Raw genomic sequence first — 13,780 nt, 5'->3', positions numbered from 1 at the left:
GGAGAATCAGGAGTTCATCAGGTCCATGATGGGATCCAGAGAACCGAAGAGGATTTCGGTTAAGGATCTCCCCGCTTGCTCACATGCCAACCCGTGGAGGTATGCTGAGCATATGGTTATCGCGACCGGCAGGATCTTCGTCAGTGATAAGATCGGCACGGTCCCCTTGGAAGACGTGGAGTTCTTCCCAAACTTTGAGGCCTACCCGGACTGTTACGTCCGTCTGCGTTCTGACCCTGCCTCGAAGGAAGAGACCGAACCGAAGGAAGAGATAGTGTTCGATCTCGCAAAGGCCCAGGCTATGCTAGCCACCACATTCAAGAGTAGGGGCTTTACCTGCTCTAAGCTTCCGGCCCTGAGCAAGAAGCACCCTACTTATGTCGCACCTGAAAGTGCGGTTCTTCCATTCCTGGAAAAGGCCTTAACTGCGTGCCTTAAAGCTGCGGAAGAGGGGAAAGCCTGCCCTGCACTGGAGGAGTGCAGACCCTTCTCCATAGTAACTCCCCCTGACGCTCGACACTGGAAGGATGTCCAGCATACTTTCGTCGTGGGAAAGCTAGATCCTGACGTCGCCGGACGTCAGTTTAATGAAGACCTCCCTAAGCTCAACGATCACCTCCTTCGTCGGGAACAAGATACGAAGGAGAGGCTCGCAGCATCCTTATCTCATCAAGTCCAACTTGAAATTATGGCCTGTGACACCAGAGTACCAGACCACTACATGGTACTCTCCAAATCCCACATGATGACCGTGATGAAGGACTTGTACCACTTCATAAAGGCTCGGAGAGCCTGTCGTGAATTCGTGTTAGCAGGTGCCACCGTGAAACACGAACCCCGGAGGCTGAGTTCCTCCAACATCTGGGGTAAACACCTTTTTCCTTCTGACCTCGTAAAGGAAATCACCGACAGAGCCGCCACGGAGAATAGGAACCTTCTCCACAAGTGGGGCATGTCCAGGAAAAGGAAACCCTCTCAGGACGACGGACCTCAACCTAAGAGGAAATCCCAAAAACAGAAACCCCAGCAACGTCAACAAAGACGTCAGTTTCTGGGACCCGCTACCTCCCAAGTGGTTGCCCAGCCACAACAGACCTTTCAATTGGTCCCCCAACCGGTGTTGTCACAGTCACCGGTCTTCACCCCTGCTTTCGAGCAACAGTCAACTACCTTTCGTCCCAAAGGTAGAGGCTCATACAGAGGTGCAAGCAAAGACGCTTCTCGCCGTCCCTCCAGAGGCAGAGGAGGAAAGGGAGCTAGCGGCTGAGGCAGCAAGCCCTCGGGACACCAGAAGCAATGAAGTGCTTCCGGTGGGAGGAAGACTCCGCCAATTCCAGGATCGTTGGACCTTCGATCCCTGGGCACACAGCGTCGTCAAGAAGGGTCTAGGCTGGAGTTGGACTCAACCACCCCCAATCTTCCAGCAATTCTTCCAACAATCAACCCCTCTTCTGGAAGAATATGTCCTAGATCTCTTGAACAAGAAGGTGATAAGGAAGGTAAAGTCCACCAGGTTCCAAGGGAGACTGTTTTGTGTCCCCAAGAAAGACTCAGACAAACTCAGAGTCATTCTGGACTTATCCCCCCTCAACAAGTTCATAGCGAACGACAAGTTCAAGATGCTGACTCTTCAACAGATAAGGACCCTTCTGCCTCGAGGTTCCTACACGGTCTCCATAGACCTGGCGGATGCCTACTGGCACGTTCCAATGAACCATCACGCTTCCTCCTACCTAGGATTTCGACTCCAAAGGAAAAGCTACGCCTTCCGGGCCATGCCCTTCGGCCTCAACGTGGCCCCTCGGATCTTCACAAAACTGGCGGATGCCATAGTACAACAGCTCCGCCTACGAAACGTCCAGGTGATGGCCTACCTCGACGACTGGCTAGTCTGGGCTCCATCGCCCGAAGATTGTGTAAAATCTTGCAACAAAGTCACCCAGTACCTAGAACACCTGGGATTCAAGATCAACGAGAAAAAATCTTGCCTCTCTCCAGCTCAGAAGTTCCAGTGGTTGGGAATCCACTGGAACCTTCAGTCACACCGCCTTTCCATCCCTCAGAAGAAAAGGAAGGAAATAGCAGGGTCTGTCAAGCGACTGCTGAAATCCAAACGCATTTCAAGACGACAGCAGGAACGAGTTCTAGGCTCTCTACAGTTCGCCTCAGTGACAAACCCAGTGCTTCGCGCACAGCTAAAGGATGCCGCGGGAGTCTGGAGACGTTCGGCATCCATCGCTCGAAGAGACCTCAAGAGACGGCTTCCAAACAGACTGCGACTTCTCCTAAAGCCGTGGTCAGAAGAAAAGGCCCTGAAAAGGTCCATTCCTCTCCAACACCCTCCTCCATCACTCAACATCCACACGGACGCTTCGCTGGAGGGTTGGGGAGGTCACTCCCACCAAAAACAGGCTCAAGGCACCTGGTCTCCCCTGTTCAAGACGTTCCACATAAACATCTTGGAGGCCATGGCGGTCCTTCTAACCCTGAAGAAGTTATCCCCGCCGCCCTCGATCCACATCCGTCTAACCCTAGACAACTCGGTGGTAGTTCGTTGTCTCAATCGCCCCAGATAAATCAGGTGCTTCTCCCAATCTTCCGTCTGGCAGAGAAGAAGAAGTGGCACCTGTCTGCAGTTCACCTACAAGGATTCCGCAACGTGACAGCGGATGCTCTATCTCGGACAAACCCGATAGAGTCGGAATGGTCTCTAGACGCAAGATCGTTCTCCTTTATCTCTCACCAAGTCCCAGAACTTCAGATAGATCTCTTTGCAACGAGCGACAACAATCAACTTCCTCGGTACGTGGCCCCGTACGAGGACCCCAAAGCAGAAGCAGTGGATGCCATGTCACTGGATTGGAACAGATGGTCCAAGATCTACCTGTTCCCCCCCACCAACCTTCTGTTGAAAGTCCTCTCCAAACTGAGAACCTTCAAAGGGACAGCGGCCCTAGTGGCTCCCAATTGGCCTCGGAGCAACTGGTACCCCCTGGTCCTGGAGCTGCAGCCCAAGCTGATCCCTCTCCCGGGCCCAGTTCTCTCTCAACAAGTACAGAAGTCGACTGTCTTCGCTTCATCATCGAAAATCAAGGACCTTCATCTCATGATTTTCTCTCCCTAGCCGCAAAGAAGAGGTTTGGGATCTCGAAGAAAAGTCTGGACTTCCTAGAGGAATACAAGACCGAATCCACAAGACGGCAATATGAATCATCCTGGAGGAAATGGGTCTCCTTCGTCAAGACAAAAAATCCTAAAGAAATCACGATTGATTTCTGCATGTCCTTCTTTATTCACCTTCATGGACAGGGATTAGCAGCCAATACGATATCAACCTGCAAATCGGCCTTGACCAGACCAATTCTATATGCTTTCCAAATTGATCTGTCCAGCGACATCTTCAACAAACTACCGAAAGCATGTGCTCGCCTACGCCCAGCACCCCCACCGAAACCGATCTCCTGGTCACTAGACAAGGTGCTCCATTTCGCCTCCAACTTGGACAATGATTCATGCCCTCTCAAGGATCTGACTCAGAAAGTTATATTTCTCTTTGCTCTCGCTTCAGGAGCTCGAGTCAGCGAAATAGTGGCATTATCAAGAGAAGAGGGACACATCCTGTTTACCGATACAGGAGAAGTTACCCTCTCCCCTGATCCGACGTTTCTCGCCAAAAATGAATTACCCACCAAAAGATGGGGCCCTTGGAGAATATGCCCCCTGAAGGAGGATGCCTCTCTATGTCCAGTAGAGAGCCTCAAGGTCTATCTTCGCAGAACTTCAAACTTTGGTGGAGTCCAACTATTCAAAGGAGAAACATCGGGCAGCGACCTGTCACTGAAACAATTAAGAGCGAAAATCACCTACTTCATTCGCAGAGCGGATCCTAACAGTACACCCGCTGGTCATGATCCTAGAAAAGTGGCATCATCTCTGAATTTCTTTCAGAGTATGGACTCTGAAAGCCTTAAAAACTTCACGGGTTGGAAGTCCTCGCGAGTTTTCTTTAAACATTATGCGAAACAAGTGCACGAAGTCAAACATTTTGTGGTAGCCGCAGGTAGTGTTATGAAACCTGCACCTAACTCTGCGTAGAACAGTGAGTTACTTGGGACTCTAACTCTTCGGGTGCCTATGTTGACCCTCGAGCGATTCATAGTGATGTCGAAAACACTTAGTGCTTTTATAACTGTTCTTATCCCAGGTGAAATGTCATAGTTGTCACACAAGTGCCGCATGCCCTGAGCATGATGTGTTTTATCAAAGACTTGCGTTCCTCGAGAACGAGTGCCTACTAATAAACTTGAAATTCCTTTTCAGATTCAAGAGCAAGTCTTTATTACTATGTACATTATAATTACTGTAAAAGAATTTTACTTTCTGCTGTAAATTATTTAATTTCTGCATTTGTGAAATAAAATTTCTATTTTATTACCTGTGCATCTCAATCAGCTCCTACTTACTATGAAATACATGCCTGTCATAGTTTTATTATTCCCCCTTTTCCTTATGGTTATGTAGAAATTAAGATGCTAACTCTTAATTTATATTCACTCTGATTATGTAAGGTTCCAACACGAATACTTACTTTTAATACCCGGGAGATGAACCATCATTCTCAATACACAGTGCCCAACCACCACTGGTCTAATTTTCAGAATGTTCCTATACAAATACCAAACATTCGGCTTCATCTCCAAGTTCTTCAAGTTCTTCTATCAGGATGAATAGCCCTTCAATACCACTTTGACGTCGGCATGGCCCATGGGAACTTCACTGCCAAGGGGGGCAGGATGCTTCTTCCCTATGGTTCTTTATCAAAGATTACTATGCTGTTTTGTCAATGCCTTGGCACTTACTATTAGGGGAAAATCTACCACGATACATTGAATCTCTGGTATTCTTCCATCAGGACGCCATGGCTTGAGCCCAAAAAACGGATTTTGAGCGAAGCGAAAAATCTATTTTTGGGTGAGATAGCCATGGCGTCCTGATGGACCCTCCCTGCTACTTCGTCCAGTTTTAGATCCCACCCTGTTCTACTGTATCATGGTGATGGGCAAGCAACTGGCTTCAGGATGAAGACGGGCGTGACGTCATTTGAGCAATGGCGCCCGTTTGTTTACGTCTCGAGTATCAGTAGTAGCCACGAATGAGATTAGCTATGGAACGGCTCCCAGCTATTCTCAACCCTTACACACCGAAGCATTAACTCTGTTCGGGGTGTAGATAGCTATGTGGCGCGTTCAGACATGCGTCCCCTGTTGATATACGATGTCTTAAAGGGAAACCTTTGGGATACTCGCTCCAGAAGTTAGAATTCTGTGATAACCTGTGGTTAAATTCTCTGGGAATATCTTAGTAGTTTTATACCCAAGGAAGCTACCAAAAAGGAACCTTCCATCAGGACGCCATGGCTATCTCACCCAAAAATAGATTTTTCGCTTCGCTCAAAATCCGTTATTTATTCATATATTTATATATATATATACAGTATATATATATATATATATATATATATATATATATATATATATATATATATATATATATATATATATATATATATATATATATATATATATGTTTATATACATATTTATATATATATATATATATATATATATATATATATATATATATATATATTTGTATATATTTATATATATATATATATATATATATATATATATATTTGTATATATTTATATATATATATATATATATATATATATATATATATATATATATATATATATATATATATATATATATATATATATTTATTCATATATTTATATATATATATATATAGATAGATATATATATATATACATATATATGTATATATATATATATATATACATATATATATATATATATATATATATATATATATATATATATATATATATATACAGTATATATATATATATATATATATATATATATATATATATATATACAGTATATATATATATATATATATATATATATATATATATATATATATATATATATATATGTTTATATACATATTTATATATATATATAGATATATATATATATATGCATATATATATATATATATATATATATATATATATATATATATATATATATATATATATATATATATATATATATATATATTCAGGAAGAACTGTGGGAGTTGGAAGAGAAATGGGTTAGAATGACGATGACACCAAGAGCGGAGAAGGCATTAACTGAGTGGATAGCCGTAAATAGAAGATGGTTACTTGGAAAGTTCAAATCAAAGCAGTGCAATATAAGGATTATAGTGTGCTATGCATCAACAAATGATGCCTATGAAGAATTGAAAAATGAATACTATGAAGACCTGCGGAATGTGATAGATGAGATTCCAGAGAGATTTATGAAAATTTTGATCGGTGACTTAAATGTTAATGTTGGAAAGATTAATCGAGGCTTGGAGGATATCATAAATTTTCAGGGACTTGAGGGAGTTTCAAATTAAAATGGAGATTCATTTTTAAATGTTTGTTCTGCTAATAATCTTGTTATGTAGCATACTCTTTTCCAGCATAAGGACATGCACATATATACATGGACTTCACAGTCAATATAATCAAATAGATTACATAGCCATTTAAAGAGAGAAGGCGGACTCTAAGAAATATGATAATCTATAGAGGTGCAGATATTGGTATTGATTACCAGCTACTCATTGCCACACTGGATTTAAAACTGAAATCACAGACAGAAATGTAAACAACTAAGCTTCCAGAAGATGAGCACAATATAATACAAGAATCGATTTGCAGTCTTAAAGATTTTAAGAGACGAAGTGCGGGCAATTAAAGAATAATTATGTTGCTATTGAGAACATATAGTAGGCAGTTGGTAGGGAAATTTTGGGACATGTAGTTACAAGGGGAAAACCATGAATATCAAATGATATTGGAACACTATAAAAACGAGACAATTACAGAAATTTATTGTTAAAAGCTTTGAAGGAAGTTATGGAAAATGTAAGGTTAAGCATGTTGAATATTCTAGTATTGATTGTGACTAGAGATCATATTCAGACAGTAAAGCAGATGAGCCTGACAAAGCTGTGGATCCATGGAGTGGCTATGGTGTAAGAATTTCTCATAGAATTATGAATGAAATCTCTACTGGTGAAATGAAGTAGAAGCATATACCCATCAAAATGAGAGATGGATCTATTATAACCACTGAGGATGAAAAAAGGCAACGTTGTATGGAACACTTTAGTGAGGTCTTGAATAGGAGATACGAAGGGAATCATTTGACTGATACACCTGATGCTAATGAAGATTTTGATGTGCTAATTCAGGAATTCTGTGTGTTTGAAGTCGAAGCCATACAAAAAAATTCGAGAGATTGAAAGCTGCTATATATGATGAATAACTGCTGAGATAATATTGGCTTAAAATGAAGTGACTCCCAGAATACTTACAAGATTATTTTGTGGAATGTGGTATGGAGAGACAAAACCTGATGAATGGAAGCTAAGAGTGTTGGTAAAAATTGCCAAAAGAGATCTGGCTGATTACCATAATTACAGAGACATCACACTTACGTCGGTTATCATGAAAATATATAGTTTGCTTATTCTAAAGAAGCTGGAGAAAAAATATTGATGGAAAACTGAGAGGTGAACAAGCAGGATTTAGAAAAAGTAGAACTTGTACTGACGAAATTTTCATTTTAAGGCAGGTTGTACAGCAATATGTAGAATATAGGAATCCATTGTGGATGGCATCTGTGGACTAAGAAAAAGCCTTTGATTTTGTAGATAGTCATGTGGTATTATGGAGTTACTCTTAAATATGTAAATATGATTAAGTCTGTTCATTAGCGTAGTAAGTGTAAAGTTAATGTTAGTGGAGTCTTATCGATATGAATTTCCAGTGAACATTGGAGTACTCCAAGGGAATGTGTTGTCACATTTTGTTTATCCTCATCATGGATTTTGTAATACACAGAAAAGCTATAGATGGTGGAGAAGTATTGTACTGGATTGGGAATAGGAAGTTATCTGATCTAGAGTATGCTGGTGACGCTGTCCTTATTAGCAGAGCATAAAAGGATTTGCAATGCTTGCTTATCCGAATGCATGAAATGTCACAAGAGGTTAGGATCTATATATTAGTCTAGTGATATCGGTGTTACTGTATGGACATGATTCGTAGTATGATAATGAAAGAATATCCAATGGATTTTGAAGATTTGAGAACCAAGCCCTTAATAAAAATGTTGGGAGTTAGATGACAGGAATGGATTAGAAATAAACCTATATAAGAGATTACTAGAGTGCTAAATATTGATGAGATCATGATGAGGGGCAGAAGGAGAGGGTTTGGACACGCTTTCACATTTCCCAAGAGAGATTATTTCATCTGGGCTCCACAAGGCACAGGAAGAGGTGGAAGACCTGAACCTACATGGTTGAGGACTATGAAGTGTGTAGTAGAGGACGAATGGAGAAGTATTGATTTAAAAACTCAAGATAGAGACGACTTCGTCACTTCTTAAAAAGATTAGTTATTGGATCACTTATATCTGAAAGGTTTGGCACAAATCTAGGGAAATTTCCGTTGCTGGGATATGGTAGTTAATGATAGCAAATCTTTCTTATATCAAATTTATCAACTAAATAAGCGGTACTTTTCCCAAATTTGCGCTTCTTTAGATTTTAATGAAGATTTAATTTTTAAGGGCTGCCAAGATTTTAGCTGAAATTCGTAAATGTTCCTACTAAGTTTTTAAAAACAAGGTCATCTAAATACACAACACAATATCAATACCATTTAATACTGTATTTATTAATCTTCTGACTACACTTTGTAATAAAAAAAACTTTACTTTACGATCACACCTACCAAACGGTGTTCTACAGTATGTATTTCACTAGCTCGTCTCCATAAAGGTAATAGTTGAGGTGGGGAAAATCCGTACTATTAGAAGAAAAATATTTGTGTTTTTCAATAAAGATTTTAGGATTATTACACACACATAATCTTGAAAATAAAGTCTAAGATATGACTCTGCTTGGTATGATCCCGAGAATGTCAAGGAGATATAGAAGTTTTTTTTTGTTCTTGAAAAAGAAAGAAAAAAAAATATTTATATGGGCCGTCACCACCAAGGAAAGAGATGTACTGTGTATGGGGACTACACATACACTTCAATTTGCCTTCATGTAAATCTTTCAGCAAAATCACAAAGTTAAATGAAATAAAAAATAGAAACTAACATTGCTAAAGCAATATAATATACTTTAAACAATAAATTAGTTAGGTAAAAATGAATTTAGTTTTTCCTAAACTTAAGACTAGCCTGTAAAATACTTTAACCTAAACTTTATGAATATCATTGAACCTTCACCTATGCTGTCACAACTTTGAAGGGTCCTTGCCCCTTATGATACAGTCCTGACACAATGACATTCGTTAAGATTCTGAGAGTCAAGGGAGAAGGACTTTCTTCGGGGTTGTGGATGCCCTGATCGGATGACATTCTTCAGGATTCTGGCAGCCATGACAAGATGCCATTCTTCAGGATTCTGACAACCATGACAGGATGAGATTCTTCAGGGTTTTGGCAGCCATTACATTCTGGCAGCCCTGAAAGATGGATAATCTTCAGGATTCTGGCAGGCCTAAGAGGATGAAAATCTTCAGGATTCTGTTTGACTGACATGATGATATTTTTCAGAAGTCTGACAGCCCTAATAGGATGAGATTCTTTACGGTTCTAGCAGTCCTAAAAGTATGACACTTCAGGATTCTGGCAGCCCTGACAGGATGACATTCTTCAATGTTCTGGATGTCTTGATATGATGAAATATTTCAGGATTTTAGCAGCATTGAGGTGACATTCTTCGGGATTCTGGCAGCACTGAAAGAATGACATTATTCAGGATTCTAGCAGCATTGACAGGATAACATTCTTCTGGATTCTAGCCGCCCTGCCAGGATGATATTCTTCAGGATTCTGGCAGCCCTGATAGGATAATGTTCCTTAGGATTCCGGCACACCTAAAAGGATTATATTCTTCAGGATTCTGGTAGCCCTGACAAGATGACATTCTTGAAGATTATGGTAACCCTGACAGGATGACATTCTCCAGGATTCTGGCAGCCATTAGAGGATGACATTATTCAGGATTTACAAAGAAGCAATGGAGAAGTAAACGTTCAGCCCTTACAAGATGACAACAACTTGTCTACTGTGATGAAGAGCGAGTGAATGTTTTAATCTTAATTAGGCTACTTTAATAAAAGCTGTTTTGACAATAAGAGGCATAATGTCAAATGAACAGACACAACCATTCTATTGTCTTTAAGACTTCAAAGACTTGGCTTCAGAAGCGGCAAAAATTAGCCTAAAAAAAAAACAAGTATGTATCAGAAAATTAAAAACCTATGAGAAGAATAAGGGTCAAATAATTAATAAGTTATGTGAAGTCCCTTACCTGCTCTAGATATAGTCCTTTCTCATGCAGAAATGAGATCGTATTTTCATGATACTGAACTACGTCCTTGTGCTGCCCTTCCTGAAACCGGTCAACCTCTTTAAATCATTCAACTAGAAAAAAAATGGATTATCAAAGTAGGCTAAAGCAATAACAAAGTAATCCTCCCAAAAATCAAATGAATGCTTGAATGTAGGCTAGAATGAATATATTTATAAGATCGAAAGATTAATACATAAAACAATTAGGATATCCTGTGTAGGCTAGGGTAAATACTATTTTAAGTCCCTCACATATGGTTCCTTTTTTTTCGGAAAGGGTAGGAGTCATCCGCAATGTCACCCATGGTCTCTGAGAAATGCGAGAACTCATCAGGGGGAACAGGATCATCCTCATATTCTTAGGGTAATAGCCTGCTTCCTTTTCTTGACATGTTGCTGCTTCTCTTCAGCCATCCTCTTCTTTTCGTCTTTGGCCTGATAATATGAAATACTGTAGCTACTTCTTTTTCAGTCAAGATAGATGACTTGACTTTTTACGATCCTATCCTGAAGGACGACCAGTAGCGTTAGTGTAGGGTCTTACAAACTTAGGAGAAATGAGTTGGTCTATTCTTGTCGAAGAAGTAGTATGCCTAATGCAATTAGAACCAGAGGTGGATAGTGGCCCCGCCAGTCCCAAAGTCGAGGGCCCGTCATCAGTATGGCTGCCAAGTTCAAATTCGCTGTAAGAAATCTGAATTAGCTCCAAAACCAGGCCATTTTGTGAAGAGGTAATGCCTCAATGCCGATGCCCTGCTGCAATGTATACTCAGTATCCTGAATGATCACGTGACCTACCACATTGTCAGTTATTGAAAGGATCGTATTGTCCATAGGGTAAGGGGTCCTTCCCTTGACATACTGAAGTGTCTCAAGGAAACACTCAACATCCATCCATCCCTTTTGATGAAGGACTTCTTTTGACCTATCAATAGAATCATTCCTTCTATTTGGTGGAATTATAGATATTGGATGGATGAAATGGCCTAAAGCATTCATGTTACCAACACAAGTCATTGTGGAATTTCTTTTACGGGATATCTGAGAGGCAACAGGCTGACTCTTCTCACACAAATGGAAGATCCCATCAGTGGCTAACATATACTTCTCCATTGCTTCTGTGTAAGCCTTGAAGTAAACTTCAACGTTTACATGGTTCAATTCAATGTGCCCAGCAATGTGCATTCCCTCCGGAGCCTTCAGGGTAAAAGCAAGGTAGACCAAACTATAAAAAGTAACTAAAAAAGAATTTAACCACAGTTTTCACATTGCAGTATCTTACCGAGATTGCTTCTAGGTAATAGGTTAGAGTATCTGTGATTGTTAATAGATAATCAATAGACTTTTAATAGACAGGGATCGTTCATACAATACATCTGAAGGCAAAAAATCACTGTATACAACACCACACACACTCAGAGCACAGACTCTATTATGTGTACAATTTTTCCCAAAGGCTAACATAACCAATTACAACACCATATGCACTCAATGCACACCCTCTAAATTCAGCGGTTTGAGAAGACTAAAATCACTGAGAGGTCTTTGCTCAGGCAGACTCTGGAACGTTCAAAATCCTTCCAGAAGACTAAAACCAATACTTATACCACAATTTTTTCACCTACTACAGATATTCTATAATGTTTAAAACGCTGCGCTACCACTTTCACTCACTGCACAGCCTCTGTAACGTTTACAGGGCTTCCGGAGAGCTCAAATCACTAGCAGTTCTCTCATCAGAAAGCCTCTTCAATGTTTATAACACAAACTTACACTCCCTTACTTGTAGGCAAAGGTTGAAATATATCTATTACTATATTTTCATAAGGCTCTCCCTCTAATGGAATGTTTAATAACGAAGACCTGGGAATTACTTGATTAGGTTTACCATCAATCTGATATGCGTGAGTTTTATTTGCCACTAAATGTCCTTGATCATCATATACTGTTTTCAAGATGAAATTTCGATCTTGTTAGGAATTGCTATTTGTTCTATAATATCCTTCTTGCTAACTGACTTGGGCAAACAAAATGACATAAGATTTCCCAACTCTATTCAGAAATTAAAGTCAGTGTCTTTTCTTCTCCCTGTAACTGGAGTAGCTCATCCATATTCAAAATGTTAGTGCCTATGCCTCCTCAGTAACTAATACTGGAATCCACTACAACAACTATGTCTACATCGCTTTTCTTGACAACCACATACTCAGCTAATACTCTTGACACAGATAGAGTCAGTGTTTTCAGCCACACTGTTTCTAAGATAAATATTACTGCCTTCACCACACATGTTCAAATCAAGGAACAAACTATGACTGTAGTATATATCTATATCTAAATACAATCTTGTTACTACCATTTTAAGTACTGGAACCTTACTTACAATACGATTCATACATTTGGATGTAGGCAAATCTTACCAATGGTAATATCAGAGCTGCCAATGGTCTAAAACTGATAGTTTTACATTTCTTGACATTCCCTGACTTATTAAGTTCATTTTCAAATAAAGAACAAACAATGCTTGTGTTCAGAAACCAACATAGCATAACTTTTTCTTTCATACTGATTATGGCCCTTGTTGGCACACAAATTTTCCTAAAGAGGGAGATGTCCGCTTCGGTGTCCATGAGCAAGAAACTTCTCTGGGTCCCACTTCTTCAGGAAGAAAAACTACAACTTCAGACAAAAATATCTTTTAAAGGTCGTAGTTTCTTTCATAACGTCATTCCTGGTTGATGAAAGATTAACAATAAGACATTTATTTCTTGAAATTTTTCTCTTCCTCTATACTATTCCTTGCTAGATACCCTTTCTGAATAAAAAAAAAAAAAAATCCACGAACTACTAAATTTTTATCTTTTCTTGCATAACCTGGAAGTATGACCTGGTTTTCCACTTGCATAACAACAATAATAATCATATTTACCTGTATTACTTTTGATAAAACTGCTTTCACTATGTTGCATCTTACCAGACGAAGCATTCTTTTTCTTTTTACTACCATTGAAACTATGAGTTAGACTGTACTCATTAGCCAACCTTGTCATATTTGTAAAATATTTTTCAAATCTATTTTATATAAGTACCTTGATATCTAGGGACATGTTATCTCTCAAGTTTCATAACAAAAACTAAGTTCCTGACATCATGAGAATTATGAAATTTAACGGATGTTACCTAACAAAAATAGAATATTTTAACTTCTTTTCATATTCTATATATGTACTGTTCTCATTAGCACTCTAACTTT

The sequence above is a fragment of the Palaemon carinicauda genome, chromosome 43 (assembly GCF_036898095.1).
Source record: "Palaemon carinicauda isolate YSFRI2023 chromosome 43, ASM3689809v2, whole genome shotgun sequence".
In the NCBI taxonomy this organism is placed as follows: Eukaryota; Metazoa; Arthropoda; class Malacostraca; order Decapoda; family Palaemonidae; genus Palaemon; species Palaemon carinicauda.
The sequence above is the reverse complement of the archived record's forward strand: the minus strand, read 5'-3'. Positions refer to the sequence as shown.